The 13,125-nt window shown below is 42.3% G+C and overlaps 1 protein-coding gene across 1 annotated transcript in view; it reads left to right on the top strand.

Annotated features, from left to right (window-relative positions):
- Positions 1-9,926: 9,926 nt before the first annotated feature.
- Positions 9,927-13,125, top strand: part of LOC138082136 (placenta-specific gene 8 protein) — a 34,463-nt gene continuing 31,264 nt past the window's right edge. The window contains exon 1 of the mRNA XM_068975421.1: positions 9,927-10,017. The gene's annotated coding sequence lies outside the window, so the exon portion shown is untranslated. The remainder of the gene's footprint in view (positions 10,018-13,125) is intronic.

Raw genomic sequence — 13,125 nt, 5'->3', positions numbered from 1 at the left:
GAGGTTATAGGAGGGGGTCCTCTCCTGGCTCACCTACTCATTGACTTGCACCTTCAAGGGGACTTTTCTTCATCTTTTATCCTCAGAGTTCCTGCAGCTTCAATTTCTAAGGGGAATTTATTTTAAATGTAGTTATAAGTCTAACTGAACTATGAGGTATGAAGGAAGGAAAAAAATTTTTTTTCAGATGTAGAAAGACTCAAAAAATGAACTTGCCAGACTTCTTGTCTTAGGAAGTCCCATTCAATGTGATCGAGCTAAATGAGAGCGTGAACCACGAAAAAGGATGACTTAGACTCTGAAACCTCCTGAGAAGAACTAAAGGAAAGATTCAAGTGAATAGAAACACAGCAGGTCTAGAAAACAGCTGGGTTGGCTGAGCGCCAGAGAACTGATGCTTTCGAACTGTGGGGCTGGAGAAGGCTCTTAATATGAGGTTAATTATAGTCCGTCTTTATAGAGCTGTCATGAGAACTAAGTTAGTAATTGCACAGTAACTACAAAAGAGCCCAGCAATTAATAAGGGTGCATTAAATGCATAAAGAAAAATGAAGTTTGGCTCTGCCCTTAAAAAGTCATATAGTCATAATAATGTTAATATTGCTTTAAAAAAACTACTTAGATACAACAATTGGGCAATATACACATTTCTCAATTATGGGCACATAACAGGATGTAAGTTGTATCAGTTTCAAAAATGGAAAAGTAAAAGCAGAAAGGACAGAAGCTGGGAAGCAGAAATGGGAAGGAAGGCAGGAGGGTATGGTCATGACAAGACTCCTCTCACAAAAGGCAAAATTGGGAAATACGGTCACAAGTAGAGAAAACCAAAAACAAAGGTCTACATACAGCATTTAAAGTCACGAAGGAAGGACTTCCCTGGTGGTCCAGAGGCTGAGAATCTGCCTGCCGGTGCAGGGGTCACAGGTTCAATCCCTGGTCCAGGAAGATTTCACATGCCAAGGGGCAGCTAAGCCTGTGTGCCACAACTACTGAGCCCGTGTGCCACAGCTGCTGAAGTCCATGAGCCCTAGAGCCCGTGCTCCACAGAGAAGCCACCACAACGCCCACGCACCACAGGAGAATGGCCCCCACGTGCTGTAACTAGGGAAAACCCACTTGCAGCAAAGAAGACCCACCGCATCCTCCTCCTCATCATCAGTTCAGTCGCTCAGTCATGTCCGACTCTTTGTGACCCCATGAACCGCAGCATGCCAGGCCTCCCTGTCCATCACCAACTCCCGGAGCTTACCCAAACTCATGTCCATTGAGTTGGTGATGCCATCCAACCATCTCATCTCTGTCACCCTCTTCTCCTCCCGCCCTCAATCTTTCCGAGCATCAGGGTCTTTTCAAATGAGTCAGTTCTCTGCATCAGGTGGCCAAAGTATTGGAGTTTCAGCTTCAACATCAGTCCTTCCAGTGAATAATCAGGACCGGTGATCTCCTTTAGGATGGATTGGTTGGATCTCCTTGCAGTCCAAAGGACTCTCAAGAGTCTTCTCCAACACCACAGTTCAACCACAGCCATTAATAAAGAATTTTTAAATAAAGTTATGAAGGAATGAATGCAGAAATTTAAAATAGTCCTGATGCTATATCGAGAGTGGAGAGAAGAAGGAAACTGGGAATGTGTAATCCTCCATCATGCAGCAAGCCAGAGATAATGTCTAAAATTATTAACCAAGAAAGAGTAGTATATTTATGAGAGATATGAAGATAAACCCCAAAAAACTAAAAACAGAAACAAAAATGATTGAGTTAACATGATTTTGCTCTATGGAACAAGATTGCATCAACTGAAGGGTGGAACAGAAAGCTGCTACTTCTCTGGTTATAAAAACCTTCTGTATCATTTGGAAAAGTTCAGTTATTTGTATGATCTTCACTAGTGGCTCAGTGGTAAAGAATCCACCTGCCAATGCAGGAGATGCAGGCTTAATCCCTGGGTCAGGAAGATGCCCTGGAGAAGGAAATGGCACCCCACTCCAGTATTCCTGCATGGAAAATTCCATGGACAGAGGAACCTGGCAGGCTACAGTTCATGGAGTCACAAAAGATTTGGACACTACTTAGCCACTGAACAAAAAAAGTTCACTTTGAAAAAAAATGAAAATGTTTTTGAAAATATATATTTACAATTTTTCTTGTAACAATTTTGCAGTTGTCAGGTTCTTAAGTGGTTACTATAATTTGCTATCATTAGCATCTGAAACTGTTCTCAAATTCCTTCTTTTTTTCCTTTGGAAAGATGTATATGTATATGTATGGCTGAGTCCTTTTACTATTCACGTGACACTATCACATTGTTAATTGGCTATATCCCAATACAAAATAAAAAGATCAAAAGCAAAAAAGATAGAGAATTTTATTCAAGCCAACCTGAGGGTTATAACCCAGAAGGTAGTCTTTCTTTCTTTGTTTTCAATAAAGTTCCAGTTTTGGGAGGCTTTTGTTGTTGTTGTTGTTGTTGTTGTTGTTTTGCTTTTTTTTATGACTCCTTGAAGATTAAATTTCTCTCTGATGCTGGAAGGAGGTTTTGATGTTGAACAAATATTGATAAGTTTGAAGGGGTACAAATTACTAGCTTTCCCAGTGAGTTCTCAAGCTGCAGTCTCTCCATTTTAATTATTTATTCCTTTGGTCTCTTGTTCAAGAGCTGGCAGATTTGCACAAAAATTAAAGCTTTCTAAACCCTCTAGAAACTTCCACCACAGCTGTCATTTCTCTTATACGCATCAGTTTTCTTTCTTGTTTGAGATGGGGAGGAAGTTAAGAAGAATCAAAGAATCAAGGTTTCCTTGATACTGGGAAGGAGGTTCAAGATCTTGCAAGGGTCCTCAGACTCAGTAACAAAGCTGGGTCTTTGCACATCTGAGCGCAAAGGGACGCCAGTGAAACCAAGGACACGGCTCAGTTCCCGGGTTCCTACTGAGCCATCACAGGGACCAAGGACACACTGGGGCAGTTGCACCTCCTCTTCAGTGTGCTTCTGCCAAGTGCCAGGCAAGCCTGTGATAAAAGACATTTTCACCTGTTGAGATAGAAGGAAGTCATTCTGGCTATGCATGAGTTAACTTGAATTTTATGCTAAGATATCCTGTTTGTGGCCTATCAAGGATACACCACCGTACATCTGTTTTAATTAGTATAGAAAAGGGCACGCTAATCAGAAGTAAAGAATGTCTGTGTGAAAAATATAGAGGGTGGGATGATTTGGGAGAATGGCATTGAAACGTATACTATCACGTAAGAAACAAATCACCAGTCTATGTTTGATACAGGATACAGGATGCTTGGGGCTCGTGCACAGGGATGATTCAGAGAGATGATATGTGGTGGGAGGTGGGAGGGGGGTTCAGGATTGGGAACTCATGTACACCCGTGGCTGATTCATGCAATGCATGGCAAAACCAATACAGTATTGTAAAGCAAAATAAAGTAAAAATAAAAAATTAAAAATAAATAAATAAATATATAAAATGCCGCTCTTCCTGGAATTCCAGTGCTGGTCCTGCTTTGAGGATAAGATTTCCTTCCCAGGTGGCAAGGCCACACTGACTGGCTATATATGTACTGATCAATGTGGGGTAACTTTTTGGGAAATCTTGAAGACATGTATGGGTTTCTCTGGTGGCTCAGATGGTAAAGAATCTGCCTGCAATGTGGGTGACCTGGGTTCTGTCCCTGGGTTGGGAAGATCTGCTGGAGGAGGGCATGGTAACCCACTCCAGTATTTTCCCCTGGAGAATCCCTGTGGACGGAGGAGCCTGGTGGGCTATGGTCCACAGGGTCACAAAGAGTCAGACACAACCAAGTGCCAAAGCACAGCACAGATATGTATCCCCAAGTTGGTTTGTTTTTGTTTGTTTTCTTTTTTTTTTTTTTGTTTTGCTTGTCTGAGCTGAGTCTTCTTTGCTGCACAAGGGCTTTCTTTAGTTGTGGTGAGTAGGGTGGGGGGCTTCTCTCTAGTTGCAGTGGTCAGGCTTCTCATTGCGGCGGCTTCTCATGTTTCAGAGTATGGGCTTTAGGGCACATGGGCTCAGTAGTTTGGCCCACAGACTTACTTGCCCTGATGCATGTGGGATCTTCTTGGACCAGGGATCAAACCCGTGTCCCCTGCACTAGCAGACGGATTCTTAACCGCTGGACCACCAGGGAAGTCCCATTTAATGTTCTTTGTTCTGACAAGATACAAAATTGTGCTGGAAACCATGCTTTTCTGGAGTAGCATCTCAGAGCTCTCTGGGAAACTGACTTCTGGGCTAGTCTGTAGTTGGGCTCAGATAAAACTCTTTTGGGATTGTTCATTGATTATTTTCATTGACACTGTTCTACCACAGGTAGAATCTTTGCAGCTTCCACTTCAGCGAGTTTAGAGGAGTCCCATCATTTGATATGATTTTTGTCTACCCTGAGCCACACACCCACTTCCTATTTCAGACAAGGCCAGTACACAGTTTAAAAAAAGATGAGATGAAAAGAGATCACAACCTTATCCAAGTCCCTGGTTCTAGACATTTGGAAGGGCTGTTAAAATCCCTGTCTCAGGCTCTTGTTTCTTATTTTTTATGTTTTGCTTGGGGAAAGGGGGGGGTGGTTGGGTAAGTAAGTGGGTTCTGTTACCTGCCGCCTATACACTGGCCTCTCCCTAACGAGAGTTGCTACATTTCATGAAGAAAGTTGGGCCTGTCTACAAGTCTACAGCCACTGAGTATGGAGACCGGATTCTCCCAAGAAAGGGAGAGTTGTCTTCTAGCTATAGGACAGGCATTTAACCTGCAGTTGGAGCCCCTCAGTAAGATACAGGGAAACAAAGGTCACAACCTCTTCTATAGCACTTCCTCATTTATCATAAAACCATGTTCTCAATTGCAACCTTCTGGAAATGTATATCCACCAGATATAAACTGACAGATTGCTGGCATGAGCTGGGGTGAATGCACATCTAAGCACAGAAATATATTTCCACAGAAACTGGTTTTGTAATATTGATCTTCTCCTCATTGGTACAGATATACAATGGAATATTATTCAGTCATTAAAAAGAATGAAATCATGCCTTTAGCATGAGCTTCCCTGGAAGCTCAGCTGGTAAAGGATCTGCCAGCAATGCCGGAGACCCTGGTTAAATCCCTGGGTCGGGAAGATCTGCCGAAGAAGGAATATGCTACCCACTTCAGTATTCTTGAGTTTCCCTGGTAGCTCAGCTGATAAAGAATCCACCTGCAATGCAGGAAACCTGGGTTCAGTCCCTGGGTTGGGAAGATCCCTTGGAGAAGGGAAAGGCTACCCACTCCAGTATTCTGGCCTGGAGAATTCCATGAATTGTATAGCAGCCCATGGGGTCACAAAGAGTCTGACACGACCAAGCAACTTTCACTAATGCCATTAGCAGCAACATGGATGAACCTAGACAGCATCATATTGACACTGTCTGAAGTAAGTCAGACAGAGAAGGTGAAATATCATATGACATCCCTTAAATGAGAAATCTAAAAAGAAATGATGCAAATGAACTTACTTACAAAACAGAAAGAGATTCACAGACTTAGAAAATGAACTTATGGTTGCCAGAGGGACAGGATAGGTTAGGGACTTTGGGAAGGGCATGTACACACCGCTATATTTGAAATGGATAACCAACAAGACCTATTGTATAGCACGAGGAACTCTGCTCAACGTTATGTGCCAGCCTGGATGGGAGGGAGGTTTGGGGGAGAATGGATGCATGTATATGTATGGCTGAGCCCCTTTGTTGTTCACTTGAAACTACCAAAACATTGTTATTGGCTATATCCCAATACAAAATAATTTTTGGTGTTAAAAAAATTAAAATTAAAAAAATTTTAATAATAAAAAGCTATTTTGATTTTTTTAATATATTCTTCATTTCCTTTAACAAGTGTGTTGTGAATTATCTGGTATTTATTTATTCATTTTCCTTCCCCAGGAAAGAAATAATTATGTGAGCTGGACCCCTCTCTGAGCTGCACTAACTGTGCCGGCCAGTTCCTCCTCAGTCAGAGGTCACAGACTCTTAGTCTTCTCTCCACAGGAAGCTTAATCATTTGTATGCTATAACTAAAAAACAAGAACTCATAAACCAAAAGAATCTTTGGGAGCTGTCTTTTTAGGACAAAATATGACTGCTCCTGGAGAGCTGCCACGATTTCAAACAATGTTTATAACAATGAGCCCAGAGTAAAGCAAAGGAAACCAAGATTCATTTACACATGCCCTGAGAAAGCCCTGAGAAAGAGAAACGCTTTGCCCTCATTCACATCTGAAACTGCTCAATTTTTCTATGAAAGTTTTTATATGGTGGCCAATTTTCTGGCTAGAGGAATATGAATTACAGTTTCAAAAGAAACTGGTCCTCTGCTTACTATGAATGATAGCTCCAATTATTCCAGATGCTGATTAGAAAATGGCATTCAGTACAGAACATAGCTCCAACTATTTTCTAAGAACGAAAAAGATTTCTAACTCACAGCTTTTTAAAATTTGACAGATGATTCACATATAAAATTCACCCTTTCAGAGTACAGTTCAGTGACTTTTGGCATGTTCACAAAATTGTTCAGAGGTGTAGCTTGTGCTGGATGTCAGTTCCTCTCCACAGGAGTACAACATAAATGAACGAAGAAACGAGAAACCAGAAACTAAAGAGGCTGGTTACCTACAGGGGATGGGCAGGTAAAGAAGGTGGGAGGGGGACGGGAATAGGGCAGCAGAGATGAAGTGGGATAACCCTTTTCTGGGTAACCACATCCAAGTGGACAGGAAAGAAAAGAAATAACCTACGTAACTTTGGATACCAGTGCTTTGACCTGAACCTGTAAAGCTGAAAACAAAAGAACTGTACACAGCTGTAGTCTAGTTGGTACATTGGCGGCTCACAGAGGTATGGGTTAGCAATTCCGAAAGCATCCTGTGTACATATTAGGAGTGAACAAATAAGTAAATATATTGTAGAAACCGAGAGCTCACTTTTTCATTGTCTGAAAAAGAACTTAAAATAAGGCAAGGGGGAAAGCTAGAATTAAACCTCATGGAATTGGATTCGAATTAGAAGTATCAGTAGGAAGTCATGGTTTTGATGGATAATGATGGATGGATGTACATGTATACAGATTCATTCATGTGTATAAGTAAATATACATATGTCTCCTCTCTTTACTAAAGGATCCTAAAAGCAATGAGAATCCAACAGCCAGGAGCTTGCCTAAAACAGATCTTTTCTAAATACCATTCTCCAGTGAAAGAACCTAGGGCTTCTTGAAGAAGAGGTTAATTCCGCACAGATACTCTTCAAACAAGCCAGTCATGAAAACCAAGAGAAACCTGGGGCACTTCTCCAGTTAGCCAACCCAATAGTTGAGGCGTTCTCTACAGAGTTTGTCGTATGTTGCTCTGTCAAACAAGACTAGGTTGTTGAGCTTGTCACAAACTCTGCCTTCAGACTTCTTTTTGGCTTGGCCCCTGGATTTGTTCACTGGGTCTTTGTCTTTCTTGGCCGACTTTCCAGCATCTTTCTTCCTTCTTGTCATCTTTGAGTGGCACAGCGAAGCTGAAAGAGCAGATGCTACCTCTGCCACCTTGCTAAGATGTTGGTCCAAAAGGCTAGTCTTCTAATTTTAGAGGTAAGGAACCCAAAGTTTACATTTTGAGTTGACTTCCAGAGGCCTCACAGCTATCAAGGTGCACAACCAGGATTTTATTCCGCATCAGCTCAGCTACAAACACATCTAATTTCTACATGTGATGTTACTACATCACATCCAATTTCTATATAACATTTTTTTTTACACTTGAGCTTCTTCTTTTTGAAATAGCTTCATAACATTTTGATTTCTGATTCATAATTTAAGCCTTTCAGAAATGAGAGTGGCCAGTCTTTTCACTCCCTCTGAGATTGTGTGGAATGCTCTTTCTCCCTAGAGCAGACTGTAAGGTGAAAACGTGGGGCGGGATACGGCATAGACCTCAGTGGACAAAGACTAGAGTCAGCCAATTCCTAGCTGCCACTTAACATTGCTGTGACTCAGTTTCCTTGCCAGTTAAATGGAAGTGACAATCATACCTACCCCACAGAATTGTGTGTGTGTGTGTGTTCAGCCATGTTCAACTCTTTGGGACCTCATGGATGGTAGCCCACCAGGCTCCTCTGTTTATGGGATTCTCCAGGCAAGAATACCGGAGTGGGTTGCCATTTCCTCCCCCGGGGGTTCTTCTCAAGCTAGGGATTGAACCCTCATCTCCTGCATCTCTGGCACTGCAGGTGGATTCTTTACCACTGGGCTGCCATACAATTTTACATACAGAATTGTGAGGAAAATTCAATAAATCAACACATAAAAAGCATTTAGAGGACCTCCCTGGTGGTCCAGTGGCCAAGACTCTGTGCTCTCACTGCCGGAGGCCCAGGTTTGATCCCTAATCAGGGAACTAGACCCACATGCTGCAACTAAAAGCTCACATGTGTCAACTACAAGTTGTCATTTGCCATCTGCCTCTGCAGGAATTCCTTGTGACTCAGCTGGTAAAGAATCTGCCAGCAATGCAAGAGACCTGGGTTTGATCCCTGGGTTGGGAAAATGCCCTGGAGAAGGGAAAGGCTACCCACTCCGGTATTCTGGCCTGGAGAATTCCATGGGTCCATGGGGTCGCAAAGAGTCGAACATGACTGAGCGACTTTCACTTCGCTGCAAAGGGTCGAACATGACTGAGCGACTTTCACTTCGCTTCGCTTCACTTCTGCGGGAACCGATTTCTGTGCTGCTGCAGCTCTTGACCTTCGACACGCCCTGAAGGGAATTCAGGAGTGGGGCACTCTGTGTTCTGGGAAAAGTGGCAGAACAGGTCTTCAGAGAGTTAAATATTTTCAGGAACTGATTTTCTGAGCCCAATCCTTGCATTTCCTCGTCTCTAGAAAAGTACTAAATCCCTTCACGGGGGACATCAGCTCCTTGTGACTAGAAGAAAACTTTTGCAAATCAGGCAAAAACTTTTGCCTGATTGAATGAACTCTCCCTTCATCAAAACCACATGTATACCGACTGTCCCCCCATCACTGTGGAGCAGCTTCTCAGCACTATCTGAGGTGCTATCTCCTGGGCAACAGTCCTCATTTTGCCCCAAAGAAAACTTAACTAGCAACTCTCACGTTGTGCATCTTTTTAAGCTGACACATACCACAACTAAAGATCCCACATGTGACAGCAAAGACCCAATGCAACCAAATCCAAAATAAATAAATACTTAAATTAAAAAAAAAAAAAAAAACCATTTCGTACAGTGCCTAAAGTATTCCCACATGGCTCAGTGGTAAAGAACCCGCCTGCCAATGCAGGAGACACAGTTTCGATCCCTGGGTGGGGAAGATCCCCTGGGAGAGGAAATGGTAACCCACTCCGGTATTCTTGCCAGGGAAATCTCATGGACAGAGGAGCCTGATGGGCTACAGTTCATGGGGTTGCAAAGAGTCAGACACGACTTAGCAACTAAATAATAACAAAAATAAGGGAAAACAAATGAGTCCAAAGAGGCAGAAGAAAAAAAGCAGTGTCTGATTAGATACAGAATTCCCGATAGCTTGTTTTCTCTTAACACTACCGAAGCTCCCCAGTTTAAAAATGGCAATAAATACACACTAAATCTTATTTATTGAGTTAAAGGGTAAAATTTTAAAATTGCTAAGTTCTGCCTGGCAGGTAAAATCAATCAAATTATATAATGAATCAAATCTGTTTTCACCTTAAAAAGATATGAGTGTACTTGATAAAAGGTAGGAGAAGGAACACTTTTTTTTCTTTTAATAGTTTCAGTTTCTAGGAAAAAGAAACATACTTTGAAAATTCTTCTGCCTGGATTTCATTGGCCAATAAAAAACCGCTGAGTATGTACTTTGACTAAAACAAACTGCAATTGAATACACTTCTTTCCTGTGTCTTTCACTTCTAGTGAGATTCTCTAAGCCACAAGACACAGCTGCCCAGAACCTATTTCTTAACTGTAAGTACTTTGAAATGAAGCATTTCTTTAAAACTTATCTCAGCACTTAAAAAAGAAAGTTCTCTTTAAAAGTATTTGATTTCCTTGTTTCTATTTCTCCACTATAGAGAAATGTTTTAATTTGAGGTTCAGCAGAAGGACCAATGTTTTCTTGTCCAGTTGTTTTAACTGTAGTAAATTGAGTCATATTCAACATGTGCTAAGCATGTGTGAGGTGCCACACTTTTCATAAGGTAGTCTTGAACTACTGCTTTCAGCAGGAAACATATATTAGTCTTTGTGTCTATAACTGGGTCATGAATTTCTCTGTTTATTTCATACATAGGTATGTTTACTTGTGCTGGTCTAATGTCTTTGTATTTTGTAAACATTTTGCTTGGTTTTTGAAACTTGGGTTTTGAAACTATTCTACTTGAAAACAGAAGATGAAATTTTGCAGTTTTAGCTAAATTATGAGAATAATGAACGAACGAGAAGAAATCTTGAGAATCCTTGAATGTGAATTTTTGGTAAGAAAGTAAGGAAAACAGACTAGAATGCTTCAAACTTAAATTCTAGTGCTTTATATGTGTAAAGAAAGAGACCATTTCTCACTATACATTTGTGAGCTTTCAAGATGAGAAGTTATGAGATGAAAATGCTTCCATCCAAGTAAAAAAAAAAATTTAACATGGATAAACACCAGAAAGAAGAGGAAAATTGAAGCAATATATTGTTTAATATTAATGAATTAGTGTAGTGTATTAATACTATTAGAAAGATAAGGGGCTATCCTTTTCAAGATAAGGGGCTGTTCTTAGAAAGATGACATGTTCCAAGACTGGAAAGACAGATATAATATTAATTGTGACTATTAATGAATGAAATGAGGATGTTTAAATGGTGAACCAAATCCTGCAAGGTTTCTAGCCATTGAGATCACACCATGAAAGGAGTCTTTTGAAGTCAGGAGTCCCAGTCTCTCTTCCAGCCTCTCCACCAAGATCCTCACTTCAGTTCCTCCCACCTCCATTCTACCTTTTTTCCTGAGTGGCCCCCGTCAACTCTTTCATCACTCACTCTGCTCTGTGGGATCAAAGTTGGCAAGAAATGCAACGACCGTGTAGTCACTCAGTGTTGGGCAGAGTTGCTGATCATGGGAAGGGAACTACAGACTCTCTTGAACCTCCACTAAATTAAACACAGACACTTCACACACTGGGCACCCAGCAGTGTTTGCTAAAGTGGGTTCGATCTGCAGGTATTTTTGAATTTGTTTTCAGTTCTGCTGGGTCTTCACTGTAGCACACAAGCTCTCCTTGTGGTTTGGAGCATGGACTTGTGTGATTGCAAGGCGAATTCCTAACCATCAGACCACCAGGGAAGCCCTATGTCAGCAGTTATTCTTTTTATTTTTTAAATTTTTACTTATTTATGGCTGGGTTGGGTCTTTGTTGCTGCACAGGTTTTCCCTAGTTGTGGCAAGCAGGGGCTACCCTCTAGTCGTGGTACACGAGCTTCTCATTCCAGTGGCTTCTCTTGAGGAGCTCTAGAGTGCGTGGGCTTCCATAGTTGCCACATGGGCTTAGCTGCCCCTTGGCATGTGGAATCTTCTTGGACCACGGATCAAACCCGGGTCCCTTACATTGACAGGTGGATTCTTAACCACTGGACCACCAGGGAAATCCTACAGTTATTCTTAACAGACGAGAAATAAAAACGCCCAGAGATGTGGGTTACAAAGTGTCCGTGGTAAAGTCACTGCTGCTCCATTCTCCTGAGATGCATGGGCACACAGCCCAGGGGTGAGCAGGGCTAGTTCAGCCTGTGCTCCTTGACCAGCTGGAGGCCCTGGCATGACTGCATCTACCTGGAGAAGAGGAAGGCATTTTTTTTTCAGATTCTCACCAAGGTGGGTCTATGAAGAAGGGCTACATTACTCTACATGACAGCACCCTACGGCAGATGGGGCAGCAGGCCTGGGGGTCCTCAGTCAGATTCCTGGACCTCAGCCCAGCCCACCTAAATCACAATCTCCGGAGATAGTGCCCAAGAATCTACATCATAAACAGCCTCTCCGAGTGGCTTTTACGCACTGAAGCATTGAAGAACACTGAACGGAGGAGACAGGCTTATAGACAAGGTCCCAGAAATTCTTAGAAACGTTGCCAGGCACTAAAGTGATTTCAGGGAAGTTGTCTTTTGTTATCTTGCCCTCAACTCCTGCTGTTGATCTTTAACCTTGAGGGGTTACAGTTAAACACCGTCAGGGACTTAATGGCTGAAGCAACGAGATTTGCAGTTGTTTGGATGTTTTGTGTTTGTTTTTCTTTTATATTTTATTGCAACCTAAAGGATCCTTAGCGGAGAAGGCAACAGCACCCCACTCCAGTACTCTTGCCTGGAGAATCCCATAGACAGGGGAGCCTGGTAGGCTGCAGTCCATGGGGTCGCTAAGAGTCGGACACGACTGCGGGACTTCACTTTCACTTTTCACTTTCATGCATTGGAGAAGGAAATGGCAACCCACTCCAGTGTTCTCGCGTGGAGAATCCCAGGGACGGCGGAGCGTGGTGGGCTGCCGTCTATGGGGTCACACAGAGTCGGACATGACTGAAGCGACTTAGCAGTAGCAGTAGCAAAGGATCCCTAGACTTGTGAAATGCTATTTAAGCCTCAGAGAAGCAAACGTGTTTGTTTTCTCTCCCACTTGATGACTATCAGAGAGTTGAGTAAGAACTTGAATAAGTTCTTGAGTAACAACTCTCATGTGAGAAGATGCAAGATCTTTTACAGGATAAGCTCCATTGGTCAAAAAAGAAGTCTGGGATGCTGGTTCTTACTGCTGTTTGCTCTGAGCCAGGCTGGATGGAGCAAGCTTCCCCACTGCTATAGGAAACCTTCCCGAGAAATGAAATTTGAAACCTCCTGGGGGCCCCACTCTCTGCTTGCTTCTTTGTGCTGAAGTCCACAGGTGCACCTGGGGCCTCACCATTTTTCATATTCAAAAGAGGAAGTCAAAAGAAATGAAAGAAACAGAAACCAACCAGAACTTTGACTTTGGGACTAAAAACTGTTTAGGCTCCTGTAAACTTTCCAACAAACTAACTTGCAGTCAGCACACAGCTG

Source organism: Capricornis sumatraensis, chromosome 7, assembly GCF_032405125.1.
Source record: "Capricornis sumatraensis isolate serow.1 chromosome 7, serow.2, whole genome shotgun sequence".
In the NCBI taxonomy this organism is placed as follows: Eukaryota; Metazoa; Chordata; class Mammalia; order Artiodactyla; family Bovidae; genus Capricornis; species Capricornis sumatraensis.
The sequence above is the reverse complement of the archived record's forward strand: the minus strand, read 5'-3'. Positions and strand labels throughout refer to the sequence as shown.